Here is a 16,100-nt window from a genome sequence, read left to right as displayed (position 1 = left end):
GGGAAGCAACCTTTCAGAGGGTTATATTTGGTTCACGTTTACTCCTTTAGATGTTTATACTAGTGCACCTCTCCAGAGATCCAGGATGCCCCACTTTTGCCCAATTGATAAGAAACATAGCTTATTTTTAACCTTGAAAGATGTTTTCAATTAAAGCAAAGAGAATATTAAATATTAGAAAGTCAAATAGAACATTTTATTTTACAAGTTATACTTCCTAAATTTAGAAACATGGCCATTCTAAAGAAACTTTTGGAATAATGATTTTATCTTTCTGAATGAAATCTTAGCTAGGTTGTCTTCATGCTTCCCTAATTTTGGTGATGTTTTGGACACTTACATTGTCCAGAGGTTTTGCTGTTGTTGTTGTTGTTGTTGTTGTTGCTGTTATTCTTGCTGCTTAAAGGCTTGTTTTTTATTTACTTAGTGTGTGTGTGTGTGTGTGTGTGTTTGTGTGTGTTTATGATACATGCATACCAGGGCAAGTATGTGTAGGTCACTGGGAAACTTTTGGAAATTGGTTTTCTGTTTTGCAGTGTGGGGTCTGGGGCTCATACTCAGGTAGTCAGGCTTGACAGTAAGCACCATTTTCCACTGACTCCTAGAATATTTTCTTTAAGGACACACAATACTTCTATAGATACATTGTTTGCTGAATTTCATATTTACATGCAACTGAATACACCTGGGAGACATGAAAGAAGGCAAAATTGGTTGCAGTTAATGTTGCTTTTTTTATCCAGTGGTTAATTAACATCACTGCCTCCTTCCCGGTACACTGCAAGTTCATTTCTCATGGTGACCCACTGTCTGGGATTATAATAGCAATTTACTGTATGTGGTTTTAGCAAAGGTTGGGGTACAGATCTCCAAAATGTTAGAACTAAATCTCCAAAGATGTCTGTCTGTGTAGAAACACCACAATGGACAGTAGCAGTATTGGCATCCTCTTCTGGAAGGGGAATGCAGATGCTGATCAGGAAAAGTGTCCATTTCAGGCATTTAGGAATTACAAGTTCCTGATGAAGAGACCTGGGTTGAACTTCCCTGCTATATTAGCTTGGCTTGCATGTGGAGAAAAGTTATTTCGAAGCTAAACGCTAGAGAGATTCCACACAGTGGTTCACCATGTGCAGCATCACCATTTGCAAAGATGCCTTCAAAAACAAGATGTTATTACATGATCAAGACTCATGTCCCAATCCAGAGTACTCACCTCTTCATGAGAGCTCTTATTGTATGTCTGTGCTTCACGTTACATATACCATACTATGAGCATTCATATCTGGAAAACCTATCCTGTTTACAAGCTTATAGGACTTAATTTTGACTTAAGGTTTGTCCCAAGCAACTAATGAGTCAAAGGGTGTGGGGCTACAAAATGGGTTAGAGAGTAAAGGTCCTTGCTCCCAAACCTAAGGAACTAAACCATTCCCTGGTGGAAAGAAAGAACTAACTCCTGCTAGTCTCCTTCTGACCTCCAGACATGCTGCTCTGTGGTGTATGTGATATACACATACATGTGAGCACACACACACACTCATGTGCATGCATGTTCACACACATAAACACACTAACTAAATTAACAAATGCAAAAAATTAGATAAAGGAGGGTTTGGTAACTCATTCATTCACTTGAGGCTTCAGCTTTGGCAGGCACTGGCCTAAGTAGTTTAAGAAATGTTCTCATTACTACCAGGGTCTGGCCACTGCTGTCCTGAATTGTACTTCTGTGCAGTAGTGTCTTGATTAGCTAGATTTGTATAGAGTTTAACTTAATAAAATAACCAAGTGTGGTCGTTATCCTCATCCCACTTACATTGCACACACAGAGCAAGTCATGTGTAAGGTTGTGTTCGTGAGAGTGGTACAGTAGGGTTTGCACAGGGGTCCATTGTCATCTCATTCCTCACCTCTGCTCTGATCTAGAAGGTTCCATGCTTGACTCTAACATGAACTTTTTTTTAAAAAAGAGAGTGATGTTTACTGTGGTGTCCCTTATTTGGTAGCTACTTTCTTATCCCACTGACACACAGTTTAGACTTATTTCAGTATATTGCCTATTCCACAATCAGATGATAACATTTATCACACAGAACGCCGACCCTGATGCTCTACCTGTGGAAGATGTCCACACAGCATTTCCCTGAAGATGTTTGCTAATGCAAACTCCCAAAAGTGAAGTTACATAATTGCAAAAGTTGGAGCCACAGCAGGAGGATTTTCATTGAGAAAGAAGAAAAAGACCAAGGCATAGTTTATAGTTCCTTTTCCCCTGGTTATGTCTTAACTATAATCACAAGCACAACTTCCTATTGATGAATACAATGTGGTTATTGTATTACCATTTTAATGTTATTTAATCAGAAAATGAGATATCACCTATAAAGGGAATTGATACGTGTTTCATGATGACAAAGGTATTTTAAAAGTGAATGTGCATTTCGTATAGGTTGATTGTTTATTTAATTTTATACTAACTTTTTATCTGGAGGGGTTTATCAGATTCCCAACACTGTATCCTTTAGCTGTATTGCATTATAGGATGTTAAAAATGCAACTGTGGCTATTCTGAACCCTAATCCTGCTTGGGTCCCTTTTAAATATTTCAGAGAGAAAACAGAAGCAAAAGCTCTTTTAGGTTGAATCGTCATCCAATACAAGTAAAGGTTTAACTTCTTTTCTTGTCTCCTTCCGAGGAACGAAATCTGTATTCAGGATGTGAGGCTGCTTCTGAAGTACACGGAGAATCAGTGAAAATGGCCCATTTTCATTTTAATGAATCATGCTGGAGAATAAATTTACATGATTTTAATACTGAGACCTGGAGGATGCTATGTTATAATGCTCATAATAAAGGATTTAGGAAGCATGACAGTTCTGGGCTATGAATTCTGGTAAGCCACTCATGTGTGACTTTGGATAAGTTGCCTGAGCTCAGGGCTTCCTGGTAAATTGAGATGGAAGGCCAGGGAAGGCGGCACGTGCTGAAAAGCTGAAAACCAGCTCTGTGAGGCCAAAAGAAGATAAACACAGCACCAGGCTTTGCTCCGCATATGCTCCTTGGAACTTTGCACAGAAAAGTGCTGCACATGCTTGGGGGCCATCCCTTGTGGGTTGTGCTCCTGAAGTGAACTGACAGCAGACTGAAGGCTTTCCTCGCAAGAGATGGTGGCTGCAGCTGGGTCTCAGGCCATGTGGGGGGGGTGTTGGGGGGGCGTGGTGGACTGCAGCAGCCTCACTAGGAGGTAAATGGTGAAGCTTGTAACAGGGTGGGTGACTCCCTCCTTTGCCAACTATGGACTCTACACTAGTTTATATTTAATTACCATACTAAAGAGGAATGTGAAGAGGAAATTCGCATTTGTGGAGACAGAGAGAAGGTGAACTCACACAAGTTGGGAGGACCCAGTGTAATTTCAGGAGCCATAGACAAAGCTGGGTTAGAGAAGCAGACATGCAAGTGAATATGCTCACAGGGCTCTTCAGAGGAGACTTCCACCATCTTTACATGTGCTGGCTCATCAAGCTGTCAGTGAGAGCTCCAGACAGCTCTGCACTTCACAGGGTTCATTTGTGTGGGCAGTATCCATTTCCCAAGTGTGATAGATTCAGAGACGCCTTAAATGGCTGCTGTGTCTAGTAGATTGTCTTATCTTAACTGTACATCGATTTCTTCATGAGGAAAATGGAAAGCCATCCAGCACTACAGACCATTGTAAAGACCAAAGGACTTACAGATAAAAAACAAATTTGTTATTTTTATTAAGTGTGCATCTTTGTTCAATTTAAATGATAGCATCATAAAAAAGGAACAGTTAAGAGGATAAAGGAACTAGAAGGAACCTAAGGCTCCCACATGTTAACTTGCTTTTCCCTTCGCAATCCCTGTGCATTACAGTGATTCAGTGTAAGCAATATAAAAATACATTGAAAGCTTAGATATCTTAAAATCATATATGACATACATTCTTTTGTCTGCTTAAAAAAATCTTCTGACTAGGTTTTTGTCCCGAGTCAAAGTTTATGTAGGCTTATTTCAAATCAGTGATTATTGAAATTACTTACAAGCTGCATACACAGCAAATATGGTTGGTGCAATTCTCATGTCTTTACTTATTTTACGTGTTTAATAGTGCATACCACCTTCATGACTCTCCAAGAAAAGGCTGTTACAGTAGTCAAGCAATGAGATGATGCTTATGGGTTTTAAAGCATGTTCATTGTAACAATCAAGACTTGTGTTGCATCTACATTATGACAGTGGTCCTGATGTTAGATTACACTTACTTCGCCGGAGAAAGATGAAACCTGTAGCCCTATGCTACTTAATTCTCATGCGAACTACCTCAGATTGCTTTTGACTCATGTGAAATTCTAAAGACATGATCCTTGAGACACTTTGTTTCGTTAGCATATAGGACTGTAAGTTAGACATAGTAGAAAGATAGATCAAAAGAAACTTTTCTCCTTTTATATAAAATTAGACATTATCTGCTAAATGAGATCTTTGAAGAAAAGAATTGTAGTATAACCTTTTAACATTAAAAATTCCACATTAGAAATTAAAAAATTCAGCCTGGAAGCTTACAATATACAAATGAAATGTTTACTACGAATACTGACTTACTTAAGTTATGTTTATTATTAATTTATTTGTACCCCACTCTGGGAAAGGATTCCAGAAGAAAAATCTAGAAAAATCATTAATGAGAATAATTTTTTCTGTTTATTGGAAAAATGTAAAGTAACTAATTCACTTATTTTCTAACTTTACAAAGTATTTAATCTCAGGATATGATGGCTGCAAGGAAGAATACGCAATAACTCAAACAGGAAATATTAAGATCCTGTCCAATCCCCACGCTAAGGTTCTGGAGGCTGCAACGTGGGAAGAAATGAAACACAGGTTAAATCGCTGAGTGATATCTGTGGAACAAATAATGGTCCAATGTAGTAGGTAGAGCAGGTAGAGGCAGGTAGACAAACCCCACAGTTCTCATATGCAGAATCCAGACATTTAGAACTATATGGGAAAGGTTTAAACGAGAAGAGTATACAGGAGGAGGGGGGAATGCTCATTATCAAAGTGTATGTGTACATGCATGAAAAATCCTAAGAAGCCCATTGTAAAATTAGCATACATGGATAATACACTTAAGTGTGTGGATTGTTTACCTGGTGTGCTAAGTCCCAACAACAGCTGAGTGAGAAATCACCTTAGGGACAGTACTTACAGCTGCAGAATTATCTGTGGGGCTAGAGTTTATAGACAGCCCATAGAATCTTTGTATGTTTAATAAACCTAAGGCATAGTGCCAAATTGGTTAAATGTACCATGTCTGAGTTCACTCAAGTGTGTTACTGCAGTGAAATTAAAGAAGAAACATGACGAACAGATCCATTATAACTAGCTACAAGAAAGGATATTAGATTATATAGAAATATATAGAAGTTTCAAATGTAGAAACTTTTTTATATTGGTTGTACAGTATGTGTGATTTTCACAGTGTCTGAGAAGTTCTTTATGTCTTCCTGACTGACTCAGATCCTGTATTGCGTCTGTTGACTTCCTTTGTTAATATCTTTATCAATAAAACCATATTTTAAATTATTCATTCTTCCATACTGTATATTTTATTTATATGCTTGAATACAATGAAGAAATTTTTGTTTGTTAAGCCAGGAGCAAATTTATTGATAAGGAATTAAAGCCGGGAGGCAGTGTTTACCTCAATTCATCCCTGTTTCCCCCTTGAGCCAAGCCTGATTTAGAAAAGATAAACTCCTTCTAATGTGTTTCTTTTCCTCTGGTGGCCTGATTCACTAAGAATGTGAAGCAATTCCACATCAGGTTTCCTGTCTAGAGTTCAACAGTGAGAAAACAGTTCCCCTGTGGGGGAATCTGGAAGGCAATGGAGTTGTAAGGACACCATTTCTATCACTTTAAGAAATTTACCATTACTCAAAAAGAATAGGACATTTCCCCCATGATCTTTAAAGGAGGCTAAATTGTGCTTGTAGCAAGCAGGGACTGAATCCATGCACAAGCTCAAGGACTGGTGAGAGAGTCGTGAAAAGGAATCCCACAGCCTTATGAATACTGACTATTTACCAGCCTATATTCATCACAGTCTTGAAGATATGGGGTCAATTGAATTAACTTCTGGACTCCTTATGTGTTTATAGATCCTGGATGACTGAATCTACAAAAAAAAGAGGGGTCCCACAAATCTGATTGACAGAAGCAGTGGGTGACAGGTGGACCAGGGGAGTTGACCTGGATAACATTATAGGCTTCTCTGTAACTGATGAGATCTGCACCAGCTTCTTTGAAGTTAACCCGAGCAGGTTTCAGTGCAAAAGTACACCAGTTACTACACTATCTGAGAATGTGTGCCTCTAGTCTATAGGCAATCCCATGCAATACAGCTTGTTCCCTGTCTATCCTGAATACGTTGTGTCTTTGCACCTTTTAGTCTTCGAATGTTCCGGTTTTTTTCTCACTACCTCCGATTGTGCCATGTTGACCACACACATTTCTAGGGTCACTCAGAAAATCCTTTGTTCTTTGTTTTGTCCCTACACTTGCTTTTTCTCCCAGAAGTCTTTCTCTTTTGAAGTTAGAAACACCTCATCAGTCCCTAATCCAGCCATAAACCATGTCTGCCTAACTATAGAATTAGACAGGGTGTGTGATCTCCTAAGGTTCAGTGAACTGAGTTTGCTTTATGGCTGTAGTTCTTAATCCACTTACCATACTAGGCACCTAGTAGATACTTATTTGATAAGTACATGTATTGAAAGTGAGATAAATATGGGGTAGAAGCAGCCTTCTGCTCCAATATTTCACTGAATGTAGGATTTCAAGACATACTCCCTTCTCCCTTGGCTACAGGACCATGCCTCCTAACCTCTTTTCCTCCTCTGTTTAAACCCCCTTGGCTCGGGTAGTCTGTCTTCCCAGCCCCACCCATGTGTCTCTTACTTGACCTAGTTACTTTGGAAGAAGAATTAGGTAAGCAGCTTAGGGACCAGCAATCTAAGTCTTTTGTTCTCCCCAAGGTAAGTTTGACTGGATATTTTCCTAGACATGGAAGAGAATTCTGATCTTGAAATTCTTTGACAACTCCAAAGAAGGTAAGGTATAAGAAAACAGATTCTCCTCTCTTGATGCCTCAGTTCCAGGGCACTAACCTGAGACCTATTTGTAGCGTTGTCTTTGCCATCCTCCTGTCATTACCCTTATCCAGATGTTGCAAACTATCTTTCCTGAGAACAGAATCCTCAACCGGCAACTACCTCCGGTTCCTAGAAGAAGCATCACAGAGGGAGCACATGTGTACCTCATGAGTGTGCATGGGCTATGGTTGAGTTAAAGCAGTCCTTCCTCTTAGCTGTATGACTTGATCTACCCAGTTCTAAAATTCCATCTCCTCATCTATAAAATGGGGATAATAATATGTGCTCCACAGGATTACTGAGAGGAATGAATTAGAAGGGCAATAAATCAAATGCTAACTGCTTAGGGCATGAGGATGAGGAAGTTTAAGAAATTTCTCTGCCTGTGTATCATAAAACAAATTATTTTCTTCTTCCCTGAGCTGATAGCCAGTGAAATGTGTGCCCATTTTTTCCCTTGTTAAGGAAGCTTTAAATCTACCAATTAACATTGAAATTGTCCTATATAATTTTATGCACAACTGGTATGTGTCTTTTTCTGTAACAGTGTAGAAATTTGAAATGTTATGTGATACTTTGTATTCTCTCCCATTGTTTTTGTATGATCAACTTGATGAACAGGACATAGTGGACAAGGCCATCATCTACTCCAAAGTACTCATTGACAGCTTAGTACTAACATACAAAAATAAACAATAAAAGCTTATTGGCTTAACAATTGAAGGAAATACTGACAGACAAAAATTGCGCATTCTTTTTGGAGTGACTGTAAGCTTTCCCAGAATTGTTTATTACTGTTCCTGAGTACTAATTTTAATTGTGGAACGAAATGTGAGAGAGACCATTCATAAAGTTTCTGGCATTGTTATGTATCTTTAATCTTTTGCTGTGAAATATCATCACAGCCAAACCCTGTGATATAATAGAATGTAATCTACTATCATAACAAGTTGCTGGGACTCAAATCACTCACCATGGCAGTTTCTTGTCATCTTGCCATGCCCAGGCTTTCCCTCTACTGTGTGTGACATAAGCTAATTTACATGTTTTCTGTTTAAAGGAAAATCAAAGAAGTCTGCTCATTGATGGAGGAATATCAGGTGTAGCTCAAAATTGATGTATCATGTTTGCCTATTATGTTCAGTTTGCAAATGAGATGGGGGCATTTGCATATTAACCTATTACAGTTTTAATCATTTCTGAAAGTGCCCATTTCCAAAGCTTTGGTGCCACAGGTAGTTAAACAGCTAAATTAGAAACTGATTAGAACAGGTATGATGGCCCAGGTGTCTTGTTAGTTATACATGGAATTTTTATAGGATAAGAAAGACTTCTCTGCTCTGACAAGAGGTTATTCATCTGCATTTAAAACTGGCAAGATGTTACTACTTTCATGGTCTATTCCTGTCACTCAACACACCATGAAATCCAGAGCTCTGTTAATGTGTTGGAAATATTACATATGGGAGATGGGGCAGGCAGCGTCTGTCCTTCACACTCAAGCTATATGTTCTTTCTGCTCCAGTCCTTAGGACACTGTTGTCAACTCCCTGCTCCCGAAGACTGACTCTAAGTAGTATCACACCTGCTCTAAGGCTCAAGGGCTCTCAGCAGCCAATTCATGGTAGCACTTGTGGTGGACTCCCTCATGTGCAGCTGTTTTATGCCTTGATGGCTGTTTAATGGCTTCCATCAGACACCTATTCCTGAATGACAGTTACAAGCCCCAGCCAAGCAGAAGTCACACAGTAGTGGAGACCATAGAGATTATTAACACAGTACAACAGCCACAAAAACAGTTATGATTTTCTCAGCGAAATTGAAACCTAAATTACTAAATTTGTAACTGCATGATGGGGAAAAACAATAAAGCATTAGCTCTCTGAGAGAGAGCAGAGGAGAGAAGATGGAAGAGAAGGAGAAGAGGGAAGAGGAAGGGGATTGAAAGCAAGGGAGAGGAAATTTTACTTTCTTTTCTTGTCTATAATCAAGCACAGCTTATTCACACATTTTAAATTAAACTCTTAATAGCTAAGCACAAAGAACAAACACTCAGAAAGTGGACTGGGTATAGCATTTCCTGGGAGGCTTTCATGGAATTCTGGTTTATTATGTCACTTTATGAGCAAGACAATTACATTTTTTTGAAATGCAATTTATCTGCATGAAAATATTAATTTGGAGGTTATTATTACAGTATTGGATTTCAAAGTAATTCTCCAGCTTGTTAAAACCCATGAAATGCTATGTTCCTTTCATGCCAGAATATCTACAATCTGGGATGGAGAAAGAGATAACAATCCCCAAGTCCAGAGATATAGACAGACTCACACTCTACTTCCTCCAGCAGACAGGCATTGCTGCCATTCTCAGCAATTTATTTTCTCATGATCATTTGATTACTTCTTCCTAAATGCTTTTTCTTTAAAAAAACAGATAGTTTGCTTTCTCAATCAGTCAAACAACCCAGGATTTGAACTCAACTTTCAGATACTTCCCTGATGGTAAAGTTGAATGACAAGAAATGGCATTTTCAAAAGGTTGGCTCACTATTTACTGTGCATGGCAACTTGTGTTAAGGAAAGTCAAAACACAAAGGTGGAGACAAGTTGTAAGTACTCTTAAGTGTTTAGGGATAGCGTTTGAGCTGATTTAAAAGCTTTAAAAATACATCTCTTTCTACTGTTTGTAGCAATGTTAGTAATAATTCTTTCTTGGCTATGTTATTATTATGACTTCTTCACAGCAAAGAAAGGTTCAGTTGTTACTCTCAACAGACTTTTCTGTTTCTATATAGCATATCACCTTTCATCAGATTTTAGAAAGCTCGAGTTCCTCATTTCCCAGAAGTAGCCATTACTTTAAAAGTAGCTGTTTAAAATATCATTTGAATACATTTTGAAATATCTCAACACATAAACATTTCTTCTTCCTTAGCCGAGGCTGTATGAGAACCCACAAAAGGCCAAGCCAGAATTTCCCTAGGAAATTGTATTATTCAATGATAAATAGACCAGACCCAGTCAGATTTCTGCCACTTCTGGATAAACTGTCATACTTGAATCCCAAGGTGCAGCAACCTGTGCTTTTGCTTCTTTTCATTCCTTCCAAGCCACTGGATTGTTTTCATGCCCACTTCATTAGCAGGGAATCATAGTTATTCTATGCACTACTATATTTAAATATCATGAACTTTGGTAATATCTGGTGACTTCCTAAATGTTTGTGCGAATTGTTGAGAAGTACATGTGCCATGGCATGCTTATTCAGGTCATAGAATAAGTTGCAGAAATAAATTCTCTTTTTCTACCCCATGAATTCTAGGGACTGAACTCAGGTCATTCAGTTTGGCAGAAGTGCCTTTACCTACCTACCATATCCCCAGACCATGGGTACTCCCTTTACCTACCTACCGTCTCACCAGACCATGGGTGCTCCCTTTACCTACCTACCGTCTCACCAGACCATGGGTGCTCCCTTTACCTACCTACCGTCTCACCAGATCATGGGTGCTCCCTTTACCTGCTTACCGTCTCACCAGACCATGGCTGCTGTCTTTACCTACCTACCTAGCATCTTACCAGACCATATGTGCTGTCTTTACCTACCTACCGTCTCACCAGACCATGGGTGCTGTCTTTACCAGCTACCATCTCAACAGACCATAGACACCTCCTTTTGAATGCACTATTGGCTGGAAGGGAGTTTGCTCACTCCATTTTTAAAAATGCATGGAAAGGAGCTATAGTAAGATATTTTAATTATAGTGAAGCTTAGGAGGGTGTCTGCTTAGAACTCAAGGCTCAGGCAGCGTTGGTGCTTATGACAGATGAGAAGTTTCTGATAGACAGCTTTCATTGCATGGTTCTTCTTGTTTCATTGATTTTGCTCCTGTTTTAGTGTGTGGTACAGACTTCTGCTCTATCTGTGTACAGTGCAATGTAGTATCACTAAGGACCAAATCAAAGTATTCTCAAGTGGCATTTCAGTTCATTTAAAATAAAAATTTTATCACATAAACCAGGAGGAAAATTGTTATTCATAACCTCTGTCTCTGACCATCCCCTTATCCTTAAATGTTTGCATGCATAGGCATATTTAGTAAGCCTACCATAGGTTTCACTTTGACTTTAAGCTATTTGTGGTTAACAGATAACTCACTTCTCTGAGTGAAGAATGAAATACAATTTTCAAATTTGAGATGATACTTCTTAAAGAAGAGTATATCTTATCAAAGATCACATGTAAAATTTTAGTCAGATTTTATTTGTAGTTTAAATCTCTTTAAATGAACCTTATGATTTTAATGTTTTGCTAAGAAAATATTCTGAAGCTTCCTCTCCTCTCCCTCTAGTAATTGTTAGACTCATCCTCAAGAATGATTATGCATTCTATTTCTGTCTTGATTTGCAAAGGCCATGGCAATCAATAATAACTGGAAAATAATGTGTAACAATTAGTTTTTTTTGCATGCCCATAATTTATGTTGACATCAGTTGGCATTAGGTGATGCGTATATCACAGACAGGCAAATTAGGCTGTTGATAATTAAGTTTCAGATTCATTGCCATAATTTTAGTAGTTTTTGTCTCAAGTAAAGGATTTTTTAAAATATCACACTCTATCCTTCTACTAGCTACCAAAATAAATGTATTTTTGCCTAGAACCCAGTGACTTTTCAAATATCACTTAAAAATGAAATGAATGAGTATATTTGAGGTTTATCTCATAAATGCTTATGTGTGCATCACAAATGAGACTATGATTATCTTTATAGCTTCACATCTCCTAGATGAATTCACTTCTATACAACTGAGTTTTCACACAAATGCAAGGATGTTATTTGATTTTAAGAAAGTGAATTTACAGCAGAGTGGTAGTGGCATACTTCTTTAATCCCAACACTCAGGAGGCAGAGGCAGGCAGATTTCTGTGAGTTTGAGGCCAGCCTGATCTACAGAGCAAGTTCCAGGAAGGGCTGCAAAGCTACACAGAATACTCTGTCTTGAAAAAACAAAAAGAAAGTAATAAAGTGAATTTACTTCCATCCTTTCTGAACAAAAACAAAGGATGAGTAGATGGGAGAGGTAGAAGGAAGGCTGAGGAGGGTTTTGGGATGGAATGAGAGGAGAAGAGGGAGGGGAAACTGTGGTCAGGATATAAAATAAATAAAAACATTAATTATTAAAGTTTTTTAAGTGGATTTAAATTTAAAAGTTAATTAAATGCTGCAGTTAACTCAAAAACATATGTGTTTGTAGCCACTGATGATCAGGCATGTTCAAGATTTTTCTTAATCCTTCATTTTTTTACATTAGCTTGCTATTTCTTTCTTGTTCTGTCTCCTTTCCATAGTCCTCTTACTTTCAGATTCCTAGTCCACAGCCAGCTCCCCTTGCTTGTACACAGGAGGACCTTGTTTGGTTAATTTCCTCTCCTTCTACATCATTGTGAGTTGCAAAGCAAATTTAGGGGAGAGAGATAGTTGGAACCATAGTGATGTGCATACTTCTGAGGTGTGGCTTGTAGTCTGTCAACATTTACATCAAACTCTTAGATAAGGGAGATTTATTTTTATGTATCTGCTATTTGGGTTTGGAACTTGATGCTCATTTTAGAAGCAAACCAAAAATTTGAAGATCTTAAATGTTTTAAATAACAGTTTCAGAAGGAATAGAATTTATGCTGTTTCAACCAGCTTATGTATTAGAGATAGTGAAGAGTATTGCATTTGTGTGCTAGCCATGTTTGCATAAAAAGCATGGATGAAAGTAACTTGTAGAAGGAAGGGTTTATTTTAGCTTATAGTTCCCGAGGACTCCAGATGACTTCTGGAGGCAGGCATGGAACGGCAAGTTGAGAATTCAAATAAAAAAACCACACATTCAAGGTACTGAGAGAAAACTAGGTATGGTTAAATTGCTGAACTTCACTTCCTAAATATACCTAGAGAGTGCCATCAACTGGGGATCGATTATTCAAGTGCCAAAGATGATAGGACAGCTCATTCAAACCACCAAAACTTGAAAAAGGAAAAAACCAAAGCTATTCCCACTAGAGTACGGACATTAGCCCCCAACTACTTGCTTTTCTTTGGAAGCTCCTAAGTGAGCTCTCTTGTGCACATGGCACACTAGGAAGACATATTTTCTGAAATATGTGTCATGGAATTTGAGGGAAAGTGTCGTTTTCTCTCCTGTAAACAAATTCTAAATATATGCTTTTTAATGGTAAATAATACCATACACTTTGCTAATTATTTTTAGGAAAGTTTATTGGTGGTTGGGAGATAACTCAGTTGAGGACCGGCTTGATAAGCAAACATGAGAATTTAGGTCTAATCTCTCCAGACCTCATATGAGAAAACCAGGCATGGTGGTTTGCTTTGGCTCATGAGTGAAATCCACGAGCTAAGAAGGCAGAACACAAAGAACTTTCATTGAGATACTAAACTTATTAAGTTTTGGGGAAACATAGGAAACCTAGAATTTCCCTGCCATAAATAAATGTAGAAAATAATTGATTAAAACAACAAAAAGATAAGAAAAATATAAATTATTGTGATGTAAAAAAATCTGCCACTAGTTTACTTTGGAGTCAAAGAACAATTGACATCTCCAAATGCTGCTCAGTGTAAATTAGTGGGTGGGAAATGCTCAAATTGTCAGACTTACTCAAAATACCTAGTTAGTGCTTTCTAACCTCTGAGAAAGAAAATCTTTAGTAACTTACTTTGACTATAACATACATGAGAAACAAGTATATATCAACATGTTTGGAGCCACAATAAACAAGTAAAATACGCACCTGGTAAATATCCTCCATAGCGTGGAAATAACCCATAATCTGAGATTAAGCTGTGAAAAAGTCATGCGACTAATTTAAAATGTTTCCCCACCATTTGTGGCAGACCTGTCTCCTGTCAGGATGCTGCCAGCTGTGACAGGCTTCCCAATGATAAGTGATGCTGATGGCAAATGGAGCTGATGCCCAACAGAAAATGTTGTGACAAGAAAACAGAATTAGGGCTTCTCTTCTACTGCTTTGAAGGAAGAGCTGTCTACCGACACCCTATCCCCTTCAGACAGGGTCTGGGTCTCTTATTCACAACACAATGACTTCACTATAGTATCAATTCACTCTCCATTATTCCAAATTTATTTATTTACTAGAAAATAGTTCTTTGCAGGTGGTGACAATATCTAGAAGTGAACTCCCAGATAGCAGAACATTGCCTGCAAGGCTGAATCATTTCAAATTAACCTTAGAAATATATAAACTAAGTTCCATTTTTAGAAATGAACTCGATGTTTTCAAAATCCTAGGAAGAAAAACAGTCTTTAAATTGGATGTCTAGTTAAGTCCAGATTCTTATACAGGTATTATCAAAGACAAATGTTCTTTTGTGTTCACTTTTTAGTTTTATGTCAGATAGAATATTTGATAAGTAGTAGGATTATCAGATTTGTGTGTACACTGTATTTTGCAAATACAGTGGTAGCACCAAGAAACCCATTTTTTAAAAAGAATTTAAGGAAACCATGTTGGCTTTATCTACAGGTATTTATTGAAATGATTTTAAAAAATTCATCTGGGCATTTCTCTGCCTAAGAAGCCCACTCATTTGTTTACTGCAAGAAACACAGGGGGCACAGCAGGTTTTGCAAAGGTTTGCAAGTACAGAGATCTTAGGATAGAATTAGGTGGATTTACTTGTAATTCCAGCTTGTTTCCTAACTCATGTATCATATCATTATTTCTGCTCAGCCCAAATGTAGGAAAAGCGTGTATTCTCTAATAATATCTCTTTTCAGAAATGCTTGTAAGGAACCACATGCCAGTAGATACAATGATTGACCCAGACATCTGAAATAAATTTTACGATGCAACAGATGTCTCCCATTGGTCTAGCATTGAATTTTCTTTCAGATAGATAATCATTCAACTGCTCATTTTTAATCTCCTAAAGTAGTGAATCTTAATAACAATTTTAAGTACTATCTTTGTGCCTTTGTAATAGAACAGAAGAAATGAAACAACTGATCATCATTTCTTAATTGTACTTCAAAATGTGTAATGATCATCTCTATTTTATTCTATTCTTTGAGAGTTTCATACATTCTTGTAATGAAATGTGATGATATCCACTTCTTATTTGCTCCTTCTAACTCTCTATAAATCTGATTTCACACATCTTCCTTCTAACTTAATTTCCTCTTCATTATAATAACCCACTAAATGTAATTAGTACTGCAAGTATATGTGCTTTTGTGGGACCATCCAGGAGCGTGGGCAACCTATCAAAGGCCACACCGACAAAGAAGAAAGAATCTTTCTATCAGAGCAATTATCAGCTGCCAATTGTTCTCCCTTACAGCACTGGTAAGTGTTGGAAATAAGTGACTAGGAGTCCTTAGTCCTAAATGGGCCATTATTGGCATTTTAAAGTGACTTTCCCTTTGTTCTCACAGCCCTTTTTCTTTTTTCCTCTTCTACATTCTAGGGACAGAATCCAGAAACACACACACATACACACACACACACACACACACACACACACACACACACACACGTTGTACAAAGGAGCTATATCCCCAACCCTTAATTTTAATTGGCCGGAATAAACCTGTCCTAAAAGAAAGCACATTTGGGCCTGGATAGATGACTCAGAAGTTAAGAGCACAGGCTGCTCTTCCAGGAGATGTGAGTTCAATTCCCAGCAACCACCTGGTGGCTCACAACCATCTATTAGGTGATACAACGCCCTCTTTTGGAATACAGATCGATATGTAGGCAGAGGATACATATGCGTAAAATACATAAATAATCAGATCTTAGAAGAATGAGGAGAAGGCAGAGGAGGATGAGAAGGAGGAGGAGGTGGAAGAGAAGAAGGAGAAGGAAGAGAAGGATGAGGA

The 16,100-nt window shown here is 38.0% G+C and overlaps 1 protein-coding gene and 1 long non-coding RNA gene across 4 annotated transcripts in view; one reads left to right on the top strand and one right to left on the bottom strand.

Annotated features, from left to right (window-relative positions):
- LOC121142830 overlaps nucleotides 1-3,180 on the top strand; it is a 51,932-nt gene extending 48,752 nt beyond the window's left edge. Inside the window, exon 3 of the long non-coding RNA XR_005879942.1 lies at nucleotides 2,700-3,180. This is a non-coding gene — a long non-coding RNA (uncharacterized LOC121142830). The remainder of the gene's footprint in view (nucleotides 1-2,699) is intronic.
- Tmeff2 (transmembrane protein with EGF like and two follistatin like domains 2) overlaps nucleotides 1-16,100 on the bottom strand; it is a 274,658-nt gene that overhangs the window by 165,096 nt on the left and 93,462 nt on the right. The gene's annotated exons all lie outside the window — the stretch shown is intronic.

The sequence above is a fragment of the Mesocricetus auratus genome, unplaced genomic scaffold (genome assembly GCF_017639785.1).
Source record: "Mesocricetus auratus isolate SY011 unplaced genomic scaffold, BCM_Maur_2.0 Super-Scaffold_100010, whole genome shotgun sequence".
NCBI classification, from domain to species: Eukaryota; Metazoa; Chordata; class Mammalia; order Rodentia; family Cricetidae; genus Mesocricetus; species Mesocricetus auratus.
The sequence above is the reverse complement of the archived record's forward strand: the minus strand, read 5'-3'. Positions and strand labels throughout refer to the sequence as shown.